We start from the raw sequence: 12,778 nt of genomic DNA, 5'->3' as shown, positions 1-12,778 counted from the left end.
ACTTTAATTTTCCAGTTAAGAATATTTAGGTGCGAACACTCTTGCTATGCTTACTTCCTCCTAACTCAGCCTTCTTGGTTACTGAGGGCAGAGAACACAGTGTTTCAGAGCTGTGCTGCCCCCAAAGTCCTTCCCACACTTAGAGGTCAGAGTGATTTATCTAGAAATGTGCACTGCATCAAATTATCCAATTGATTAAAATTCTGATTGCTTATAGCTATAAACAAAACAAAACAACATTTCTTTCTTTCTCTCCCCTCCCCCCCCCCATATAGTTTAGCACAGAGGAATGTTGTGCAGAATGCTGCAGGCGATTTCAGTTTATGTACTTCCCACTTAGAACTGGTGGGGCTGTTCACACAAAGAGGGCAGTTTGAGCAGCCTGTACCAAGTAAGTCAATGCACAAGATGGGCAAGAAAGGAGAGGGAGATTATTTGTGGGAAACAGAAAGATTTCTCCCAAGTTGTCTCCCCCCAATATACGCCAAACTTAGCTGCTTGTTACACATGGTAAATGACTACACTTAGAGGGCAATGAAAGTAGGTCAGAGGTTATTCTCCCTAAGGGTTATCAGCCATCCAGAGCAAGCAGACTGTATAGTCTGTTCCACCCTAAGCAGGGCCCACTCCCTCTGGATAAGGATAGTAGTAGATCATTTCCTTGTAGGAGAGCCCAGGGAGGTCAGGCCCACTCAAGGGTGGCCAAGGTTAGGCCGCCATCATGAATCTAGGGTCTGCCCATCTTGTCACACATATACCCCTACTCCCTTCCCTTCCTATTATGTGTACGCTGCTACCTCATCCCCTTCCTGTTACGCTTATGCCCATTGTATATCCCCCTCCTATTGCTTGTATTACCTATTGTACAACCCCTTCCTGTGATGTATGTCTTTACCTGTAATTAGGAGGCATGCACAACCCCAAAGATATATAAGCCTTGGTTAGCAATAAAGTGCTCTGTCTTGTACTTTCTCCTGCCCTCTTGTCTTCCATCTCCACATGGACCACCAAGCAGGGTTGAGGTGAGCATGCTACTATGAAATATGTCTGACTCCATTATTTCCATCTCTCTTCCAGCTCTCTTATTCTCTATGACTTTACTATAACCTTTACTTATTATCGCTGTACAATTGTGCCTATCAGACCCGTGATGATTTGTTAGGGGCTGATTCCTCTGACAATTATTTATTGAGTACTATACCCAGGAAGACAAAGTGTATCATGTTATTATTTGCATAGAACTGGGCAAATAAGGTCACCAGGCTGCAATCTGATTGTGAGGCTCCACCCCTTCACTCTTAATAGACTGAAATTGACAATAGATTATATAACTACCATATTTATCCTGAAGCCACATACAAGATTCAAGTCTCTTTTGAACCCCAAAACACTAAAAACAGTACATATATTATTTTCAGAGGATCTATTTATGAATCTATTCTAATATTTATTTTACCAAAAGGAGGATTGGGGTTTCAAGTCCCTCGTCTCTGGTTCATGTCCCAATGCAAGAAAGTATTCATGTGGGAGCAGAGAAAAGATTTGAATGGGTTCAGTGAAATTGTTAAAAAGATTCTTCAGCAGGGACCCTACTGGCATAGTGGTTATATGTTGTGCTGATAACCACAGGGCCAGTGATTTCAAACTCCCAGGGAGTCTGCAGCGTTGGAAACCCTGTCCTAAAAGGTCAGTATCGGTCCTACTTTTCTCAGTGGCAGTGAGGAATTTGTTTTGTTTTGTTGGAATAAACATGACTCCATGGCAGTGAGTCAGCATGGACGACTGAAGGGCATTGCAGCTCTTGTGAGAGGACGCAGTGACTGGAAGATTGAGGTTTTTTTACACTGTTAATGGCAGCCCTTCTGTTATTGCCTGGCTCTCTTTGGTGAACTTCCTATTTACAGGAGGTTGTGTGTGCACTTCAGAGATCATGCTTTTTCTCTGTTACCAGGTCAGAAACTAAGGGTCAATTCAATCATCTTGGTGGTGTTATCAATATCATGCCTCTCACCTCCATGACCTTTTATAGACTCCTCTTTTTTGAAAACTATTGATAAGGAAATGTGGCTTTTCTATTTCCCCACCTTCCTTTATGCTAGGAAACTATGACAAAGGAAATGTACCTTCACCACTGCTTTGTGCTAGAAATTCATTCCATTTTCCATTTTGTCCCTTACCCTTACTCTGTCTACTTCGTGATTATTGTTTGACTTTTCTTTTTAATGACGGGAATAGTGTATGAGGTTTGCATTTAAATATCTATTGATCAATAGATCCTGGTTTAGAATAATTAATTACATAATAATTGTCATGGAAGTAAGCAGATAACTAAGGTTGAATCTATGTGGCTAGACAGATTCAAAATAGGTGATGAATCTCTTTTGCCTGCTGTATCAAATTGCCTGCTTGTATGAAAATAGTTAAAAAATAATTACAGTTTAAATTCTACAGACTTGGGAGATGGAAAAAAAACCCCAAAACATGTTTATCAATAAAACAACCTTTTTAAAACCATTTTAATCATTAACATTTGAAAAGAATAGAATACAACTGCTTCCTTAAAAAGCCATTGCTTTAAAAGCGATTAAATATCAGCTTTATTTTATGGTCTTAAAAGTAGCTTTGGATGATATAGAATGTTATATTTATTTGTGTAAGATGCAATTATGGCTCCCACTTCTCTTGGTTCCTTTTTGTGGTTAAAGGTACAGCTACATGAGATGAATTAGCTCAGATGGCAATTACAATACTGCAAGATGTCATTTGCTAAATGGCCCACAGTCACATGGGCAAACACTTTACACTGAAAAACTAATTTGTTTATGGAAATCAATACCCATGTCTTTTTTGGCTCTAAGTGGTTTATGGAATATGACCTCAACAAATTGTAGAAATACAATCACCACTTCTTCAATAAATATCTGGGAGCAATGCAAGTTGGTGCAATCAATTTTGCATAAGTAAATTCATATGCAAGCTTTAAGTAAAATGAAGTTTAGTATTATTGTAGTAAATAGAAATTGATCTTTTAAATAATTTGTTGATACTTTTATCTTTGTTAACTGAACATTATTTAAAAATTTTAATTTTAATATACTGAAGTAAAGATTAACAGAGACTCCCATTGGCATTTAATGTACAATATAGAACTCATAGCTGAGGGATTTTGAGTCCTATTACATTTGCTACCAATGATTTTAATTTGGTGTAGTGTCATTGGTTGGTGATAGTATCAAGTTTATGCACATGCTCATAATTGTCACAGAGATGGAGAACCAACACTTCCTTTTTGTATGCAGGAATCAAAAAACGTAGATGACTACAATGAATATGATACTCCTAATTTATATCCCACTCAGATTTCTCTGAATTGTTAAGTAACTGAAACTCCCAATAGTAATTACTTTACTTGAAACCTATGAATAACAGTTGTTAAAACATAGTAATTGTCATCAATGTTTTTGAAGATTTAATCTATATATACAAATTTCCAAAATTGAAACTTTCCTTTAAATTAGCACAATTTTATCAAAAGTCATAGTTTGCTATATTGGCAACTTTTATCCCCAATCATAATATGCTTTGTGGTATTGAAATCACCTGCAAAGCCCACTTGTAGCTGTATAAATCATTATAACATTTTTGGTTATTTCTACATATAAAAATTAGCACAGAATTGTTTTAGGATGTGAAAGAGATCCTAATCTCGAATTTAAAGAGAATAGTTATCAAATAAAGACAAGACACAGACACACTATCCAGATGAAAGAGGTCATCAACACAAGGTCAAAATGGTGTCCAAGCATTTGTTGAGATACATAGCTTTAAATAGGACATGAGAGAACAAGGAAATTGTCACAAAAGCATGATTGATCAATACATCACAGTTACAAGTGGGACTACAGAAGCAGGAAGAGGAGGACTATGTTTGGGACATGTACATTAGTTCAGAAAGAAGACCTTAGATGATTATTTGGTCCAGGGCCTTTATCACGGCAATCAGGGTGAATTTGGTAGGATACACCTCATGACTATGTGACCACTTGTATTAATTTCAGTAGAGTCACTTCCATCAAGGAGATACAAACAAGTCCCTCAGAGAGACAACCCTTCCAGCATTGAATCGAAAAGCATGGAGGTTATCTATTTTACAATGCACTCTGCCAGAAGGCAAGATTATCTACATCCTTGGTTAATGATCATAGAAAATTCAATGAAGGTTTAATTTATGTGGGGACTTTGCAGATGGATTTTGGGCTATCGCTGTCAACCATGTTGTTGTTAGGTGCCATTTAATGGATTCTGACCCATAGTGACACTGTGCACAGCAGAGCAAAACACTACTCAGTCCTGGGCCATCTTCACAGATTTTCACATGCCTGCGCCCATAGTTCCAGCCACTGTGTCAATCCATCTCTCTTTCCCTGCCCTCCACTCTACTGATCATGATGTCCTTCTCCAGGGACTGGTCTCTCCTGACAGCATGTTTAAAGTATAGAAGATGGCGTATTGTCATCCTTGCCTCTAAGCACCACTCTGACCGCACTCTCATCCAGTCCTTTTCAAATCTAGCTGACAGAACAGAATCTAAACTATAATCAGAATCCATGATCAGTTCTTAGATATCAGTTCTTTTGTTCTGTTTTTATACAGATCAAAATTAATGTTTCTCTCTCTTAATATTCGCTCTATACTAAAAATGTAGCATGATGTTGACTTTTTTGAAATTTATAATTTAACTAAGTTTAATGATTATTCATTTCAGAATTGTAAAGAATATATTGCTAAGTATTTGAATCAGGGTTTTATATTTGAATATAAAATAGGCATGCTATACAAGGTAACATTACACTTGAATCTTTTTGGACAAATATATGAATAAATACTTTAAAGTATTTAAACCATCATCTTCATTGCAGAATGGCTTCAAATCGTGTAACTGTAGAGTCCTTTCTGAATGCGTGCAGATGAGATATGGCTATAATGCCTGAGGCTGTGTATACTTCTGGAGTATGCGCTTGTCTAAAGAAGCTTCATGTATATTGCCCCCTTATGTTCAAGTGGAGGAGCCTTCCTACCTTTGTATTTTATTTAAACTTTTCCTGTTACATTTCTAGCATGCACATGGGGATCAGTTTTTGTTTTATTTTGTTTCATTTTTTCCCAGGCTAGTATTTTGTAGCTAGCTAGTAGGGAAACTATGGGTTTTGTTATAGCCTAGTGGAAGTGGTTACATTATATACTCTGGGAGAAATATTTTTAGTAACTATACTAAATAAAAGATATGAATTTTCTATTGTACATTTATATGTATATATGTAAATAGATATATACATATATATGCATGTTGGTATGTATATATACATATATAGGTATTTAGATATATACATGAATACATCTATATTGATAGAGATATGAATATATGCTAATGATTAGAAGTTGATGGCTGAGGACAATAATGGAAAGATATATATTTACATATATAAAATATATCTATGTAACATGTGTTGATAGATATATATGTACATACATACATACAACCTTCCATTATTGTCCTCAACCATTAACTTGCTAATATTTTTCTGTTACATAAACACAAGCTAATAAATATTCTTTCAAATAATTTCATACATAAAGCAATCCCTAGATTACAAATGTATCCCTAGTCTAACTTTGATTTTTCACTCTTATATCCTTTTGATCTCTGATCGGAGAAACTCTAATTGGGAGGAATCATCATCCACTCCTTCACCCTGTCCTCTTCTCTAGGTGGCATGGTGATTGGTAACGGCATGATTAGAAGTTCAAAACCAGTGGCTATGCATGGAGACAAAAACTTGGCTTTTTATTCCCATAAAGAGTTGCCACTTGGGAAATCCACACGGTAGGTTTACCATATCCTATAGGGTTGCTCTAGTCTGAATCCACTTGACCACAGTGAGTTTGGAATTGTTGCATAAGGAGCCCTAGTGGCGCTATGGATTAGGCATCGCCCTACTCACCGCAAGTTGCTTGGTGGACGATAATTGAGGCTGCCTGCTCCCCTAGAGTCTTATTGAAGAGGAAACCTATAGAGTTTCATTGTGAGTTGGAATCCACGAAAGAGCAGTAGCTTTGGTTGATTTGCTTTGTTGCAAAGGAACCTGGGAGAGAGAATGGGGGAAAGCAAACTGCTTTGTTTTAACTTATAGTTCTGCAATAATCTCCTACTTGTGAGTAATATGTAAATTTCTTTCTATGCACTCAGAGCCCTCTGAGTCTATAGATCTACAAACATAAGACTTGTAGAACGTGGACAGCGCCTGCAAGAAAAATGATGCCAGCAACCAGTTCCGTGGGAGACGTCTGCCTCTCCAGTCATGGATTTGTCCAATTTACACATCCGCCAGTGTGGGCAATGACAAAAGGAGGATGAAGGCTCAGGGGAACTATTGCACTAAGTAATCTTGACCTCAGCTCGTAGTTTGAATTGCTCAATTTCTTGTTTACATCATCGGTGGATATATCGTTGGTGAGGTGAAGCTGCAAATTCTGAAAACACTTATAAATAAGGTAAAAATGCACCTGCCTATTTATTTTAAATGTAAAGGCACTAAGCTGTAACTGATTTCACTTTTTACTTATTTACACACAATTTTGAGACAACAGAGGGCATTTCTTTCCATATCTCATTGCTTGAAGGTATTTTGTGGATATTTGTCCTCAAATTATTTTTTTCCTTTACCCTTGGTTATGGTTGGAGATATTTTTGTTTCTTTGTTGCATAGAGGCAAAATAGAGTCCAGTCCTTTAGCGCTTTTATTTTCATCCTGTTTAGAAAATCAATGTCAGCATATATTTAGACATGTTTTGCCTAACTCGTTCTGATTAAAATTGAATGAATTTTTAAGATAGTTTCAGTCTGATGTATGTTCAGGATCATGAGAACATGATCATGAGAACAATCTTAAATTCTCAGGGATTTTGCAAACCAATTGTCAAATCCACTGTAAGAAGACATACTTAAAATTGAACAAATACTTAACACTCAGTTTTTAAAAAGATCTATTTTACTCTTATTTAAATTATTGAGATAATGTGTATGTGTATATATGTGTGTATATATATATATATTTATATAGATATATATCTTAATATTTCTGAAAGCTATGCTATTTTTCTATCTTTCTAATGCTTCCCAGATTCTGGTGATACTGTGGGTTAGGTGTCGGGCTGTATCTTGAGTTCTCTAGAGAAAAACCAGCAGTGAAACTTATAATGTGTATACAGAGAGAGAGCACTTTTTATAAAAGACAATGGCTCACATGGTTGCAGAAGCAGCTCAGCTCCAAGTGTAGACAAGTTGCAGGTCTGTGGGTTCATCAGGCGAAACTTCTCCTGATGAATTTAGCTCGAGGAGCTGATGAACTCATTGGAGGTAGAAGGAAGTAATTTTCAAAGGAAATCTCAAAGGGCCAAACATGTGGGATTTTCTTTGTTTGATAAACAAAGTTTGGTAAAACCAAAGCAACTTTAAATTTCCTTTGAGTTTGATAAACAAAATAAGAGATCTGAAGGGGAATGACTAGGGCTGTTGTAGATGGGTTAATGTACCCCAGGAACATTCTCACAGAACAGCCCTTTCATGTCCTGGAAGCAAGAACATGTGCATTGTTGTGAAGTAAACCATCTACTGGAAATAATCCCCTGGCCTTTTGAAAATCACTAATATTGGTTTGATTTTCTGGTAACATCTTTGTGTGCTCCCACGATCACCCTCTGTTTTTCAAAAAGATCTATCAAGATTACAATTTGGGAATATCAAACAGAGCCATTATAACTTTCTGAGCTGACCTCTCTGCCTTGAATTTAACTGGCCTGACGGAAGTCACAGTTTTGATTGTAACATGTAGTGAAGGACCCTGAACATGACTGCTCGACTTGCTGCCATTGAGACAAAGTTGATTCATAATGAGCCCCTCAGGATTTCGGAGATAGTAACTACTTATGGGAGTAGATAGCCCCATCTTTCTCCCACAGAGCTCCTGGTGGATTTGAACTGCTGACTGTGTGGATCGCAGACCAGTATGTAAACACCAAGACTCCATAAGATGACTAAAAGGCTTATTTCTGAAAGAACTGTTCTGCAGCCATCCGAGCAGAGACATGATTAAACATATTTTGGGGGAAATAAAACCATGCACATCAGAACTGGTAGCCCAGTCACTCACTCACTCACTCACTCATTCCACTCACTCATTCACTCACATACTCCCTCCATACCTCCCTCACTCACTCACTCACATGCTCACTCACTCACTCACTCGCTGCCTTTGAATGCACTCTGACTCAGGAACCCTGTGGGACAGAGTAGAACCGTCTCTGTGTTTCTGAGACGTGAAACCTTTAAGCAAACTGATAGCTTCATCTTTCTTCTGTGGAGCTCTGATGATCTTAAAGCACTGATCTTGTGGTTAGCAATGTGGCGTGTAGCCCACGGCACCACCAGGGCTCCTCAGACCCTAGTAGTAGTACTTTTTTTTCTTAACTTGTTTTCATATTTGGTCTTTTTGTAAAAATTTCAGTGTTTTAGTTACAAAATTGCGTTTACTTGTATTTGTGAATCTGTGTAAATTCATTTTGTTTCAGATTGGAATAATAATTAAAAGTATGGTTGAAGAACATTTTGTTCAAGGTTTGTGCTTAGTTGCTAATCATCTGGTAGATAATAATGTTTTGTTTCCTTGTCAAAAGATTTTACAAAATAATTTTGTTAGTATTACTATAATCTAAGACACTTTATCAAAGTAATTTATAACTTTACTTATTACATATCAGTCAGTGTTTAAAATATATAATAAACTTACATGGATACCAAATATAAATTTTATAACTTATTCCTAACTAAGTATAGATATTGATCATTTAAAACAAGGTGTGGGTAAATGCTGTTTTGTCAAACATGTTTAAAAATAAAATGTGAAGCTTAATTTTAATTTAAAAAATATTTTGTCTTTAATTTTCCTTTATAAATAGTATCTCGCAGAATAGATCTAATTTTAATGAGTTTTGCTTTTGTATTATGGTTTATATAGATAATGACACATCAGAATTTACCTATGATCAAAATAACATATCTTATAGTTATGAATTTTATATTTTTATTGTTTTAAATATATATTTCCTTGATTTTTATTATTGTGCAGGAATATTTTGTTCTGCCATGTGGAGGGAAAATATAAAAAGATCCAAGTAGAAAGCTAAAGTGTCCATCATTATGTCCCCCACGGCACTTGCTGTGTCTGTACTTAAACATGTCAAGAAGTCAGATGGTGGCCACGGTTCCTCACAAGATTGTGCTCACCATTCTTTGGTTGAAAAAGCTAATTCTTCTGATGCCATTATATATTCTATAGAAGAAAATTGTGGAGAAACAGAATTTGGATCAAAAGAGCATGCTAAAAGTGAATGAGATAAATTATGTGAAGGAAAAATACTTTTAAATTTTGTGTGATGTTTCTTTCCAGATCATTTTGGCTTCACATTATGAAAAGGAGAAATGCTTCCAGAGAAATTACGGTCTGTTTGGTGTTGCAGCAAGATAAGATCCAAACATAAAAGACGATGTGCTCAGGTTTTAAAAGATCCATTGTACACAATGACACATAATGGCAAGAAAACACTGCAGTCATGGATGATTTACTCACTAGTCAGTAAGAATTTATACCTTTTTTTTGGCTTCATACTGTTTGCCATTAGTGTTATAGATACAACATCCAAATTGTGACTGTGTTTCAGAAATAGTGGAAATTGAGCTTGAAAATATATAACCATGACACATCGACAGAGTTCCTAAATTGAAATGTAGTTGCAAACATTGACAGCAGGACTAGGGCTATACAAAATCACTGACACAAACAAAACTAAACTAAAACAACGATTGCATTCATAGATGGAGAAGAAAAAGTGGAGAAACATTTTGCATAAATAGCTTGATATTGCATTGTTTCCCCCAAGCAGAATCTGGCGTTCTGTAGCCAGAGGAAGATAAATCTTCACTGAATAAAAGAAACTTTGTTGGGATTGTAGAGATGATTCTGCTGTATAATACAGTACCAGAAAAGTACCTAATGAGGTTAAAGTAGAGCAAATGTAAATGAAAGTATCAGTCTTTTATCTTGCACTGAAAACTCTGAATGAAAAAGAATCTTGTCATGGACATAAAGTCTGGAAAGTACTTTGAGATTATGTTTCACAGCACATTTGACATATCACAGATGTTAAAGTGACTGTATATGTACAAATAAAAATAGGAAAGTTGAAGCAATAAAAATTTGTCTAGGATATTTCACTTTAAAGGAGGAAAAAGGCTGCTGACCTAATTTTGACAATCTTAAAAGCTATAAAGTGTTGGAGTAGATTTAAGGATATGCTTTCTTTAATGGGGAGTCAGTGAAAAGCTCATCATGCTCCAGGTTAGGCAGTTAAAGAAAAATGTTATAGTTTTATGTTAATTATTGAGGTTCTTTGTGATCATGAAAATGTGGCACAAGAGCAGCAACACAAGATCTTGTTCCTGCTGTCTGTGATTTCCCTTTCATGTGCCCTTGGATTTCTGGAGTGAGATACTTCAGGTTGTTAACGTTACATAATAATCCCTGCAGAATAAAGGACTAACTCTTGACAATAGAGTGCTAAAACTTGAGACAGTAGGACTTTCTCTTTGTGACAGAAAAGAGCAGGTTTAAGAAGAGGGTGGCAGGGATTAGAGAGCAGGGAAGAGATGCTGGACTCACCTGAAAGAAAAAGGCAAGAGGGTGATGCTTGAGGGCACTGATTCCTTTCATTTGAACACTACATCAGAACAAGAGCCATAGAGAAAATAGCGGCCATATTTGAGAGAGTTTAAGTGAAGAATCTTATATCTACCACTGAAGAAGAATTAAAGCACTTCCGAACTTGACCAATTTTGATGAGGAGGTATCCAGGAGTGAGTTTTCCATGCTAACCCCAATTTTCGAGGAAGTACCAGAAAGCATTACAGTTTGATCCGACAGAAGCCAGATTGGGGAACATGATACGCTGTGACATTCAGAGGTGAATGGAATTTTGTAAAATCTCTCCCTACACCCTCAATGAACTTAAAACTATTTCTGTCAATATATGTGTCTGTGGCATCATGGGAAGGAGCTCTTCAAACCTGGAACTTACAAAGAACTGCTTGTGATCTGCCATGAGAGAGTCAAGGCTCCTGACCTTGCAATGCCAGTTCAAAGTGAGCTGGAGAAAGATGATCTCAATGAACTGATGTACAAGTTTACAGTTTTGAAAGCTTGGAGAGCAAAGTTCTGATGATTTACTGGAGATTATTAATAAGTGTTTCAATACTTCATTTGTGAATATTTATTTTTATGAAATTAAGTTATTCTTTTTAGCTTGAGAGGAGCCCTGGTGCCATATTGAGGTATGTATTAGGCTGCTAATAACAGAGCCATCAAAGGAAACTCCCACCTACTCCAGGGAATAAAGATAAGGCTTTCTCCTCCAGTAAGAGTTTTATAGCCTCAAACCCAAAGGGAAAATTCCACTCTGTCCTATACGGTTGCTATTTGTCAAATAGACTCAATACCAGTAAGTTTTATTGCTAGCTATGATATATGCATCCAGTGTCCTAAGTATTATCTAAAATGTAATAGCAGCAAAGAGCTAATATTGGTAAAGACTGCATAATTTTTCAAATGATTTTAATTATGAGCTATACAAAAATATCTTATTGCTTCTGTTTTTTTCATCCATGTTGCTGCTGTTGCTAGAAGCAGTGGATTTGATTCTGACCCATAGACACTGTATGTTCCACAGCAATCAACACAACTCAGTCCTGAACCAGTCTCAGAATGTTTTGTGTTTGATCCCATTGTCCAGCCACTGGGCATCTCACTGAGTAGTTTCATCTTTTTGTCTCCCCTTCCACTTTACCAAGCATGTTGTTCTTTTTTCCAGGGACTGGTCTCTCCTGATAACATATTGAGTACTTAAGATGAACCCTTGACTTAGCCACGTGCAAGGAGAATTCTGAATGCATTCTGCCAAAACAGAGTTGTTTGTTGGCCAGCACTATAATTCCTCAACCAACTTGTATCAGTTTGTCTTCTTGTGGTAGCGTGTGTGCTCCTTTGATACTGGAAGCTATGTCACTGATATTTCAAATGCCAACAAGTGACAGATTTAAGCAGATCTTCCAGACGAAGAACACACAATGAAGAAAGATGTAGCTGCCCATTTTGGAGGAAGGGGCCACTAAGAACCTTATGTATAACTTCAAAACATTGTCAGATACCGAAGGCCCAGTGAATACAAGCAGGATATTTCCAGAGCTAACGCCAGAGAATGGGCCCTTCTTATCTTAGGCACTGGAAATATGAGTGAGGATGAGGTACTTTCTCAGAAAGACAGAGCTTTCTACTCTCATAATAATATACATTCTCAGAAACTCCCAGGGCAGTTCTATACTGTTTTACAGAGTCACTATTACTCATAATCCACTCAATGGTAATGAGAGAATTAGAATGAGTTGTTCATAGAAAATACAATTTTTCAGGAAGCAAAAGGGAACTATACATGTGGACTTTTCAGATGGAATGTACAGACATCAAATTGACTACCTCTTTGGAAAGAGACAATGGAGACGCTCCATATCATCAACAGGCATTGACTGTGGAACAGACCATCAATTGCATATACGTAATTTTATGGTGAAGCTGAGAAAAGTTAAAGCCAGTCATTGATAGCCAAAATACAA

Source organism: Tenrec ecaudatus, chromosome 2 (assembly GCF_050624435.1).
Source record: "Tenrec ecaudatus isolate mTenEca1 chromosome 2, mTenEca1.hap1, whole genome shotgun sequence".
In the NCBI taxonomy this organism is placed as follows: Eukaryota; Metazoa; Chordata; class Mammalia; order Afrosoricida; family Tenrecidae; genus Tenrec; species Tenrec ecaudatus.
The sequence above is the reverse complement of the archived record's forward strand: the minus strand, read 5'-3'. Positions refer to the sequence as shown.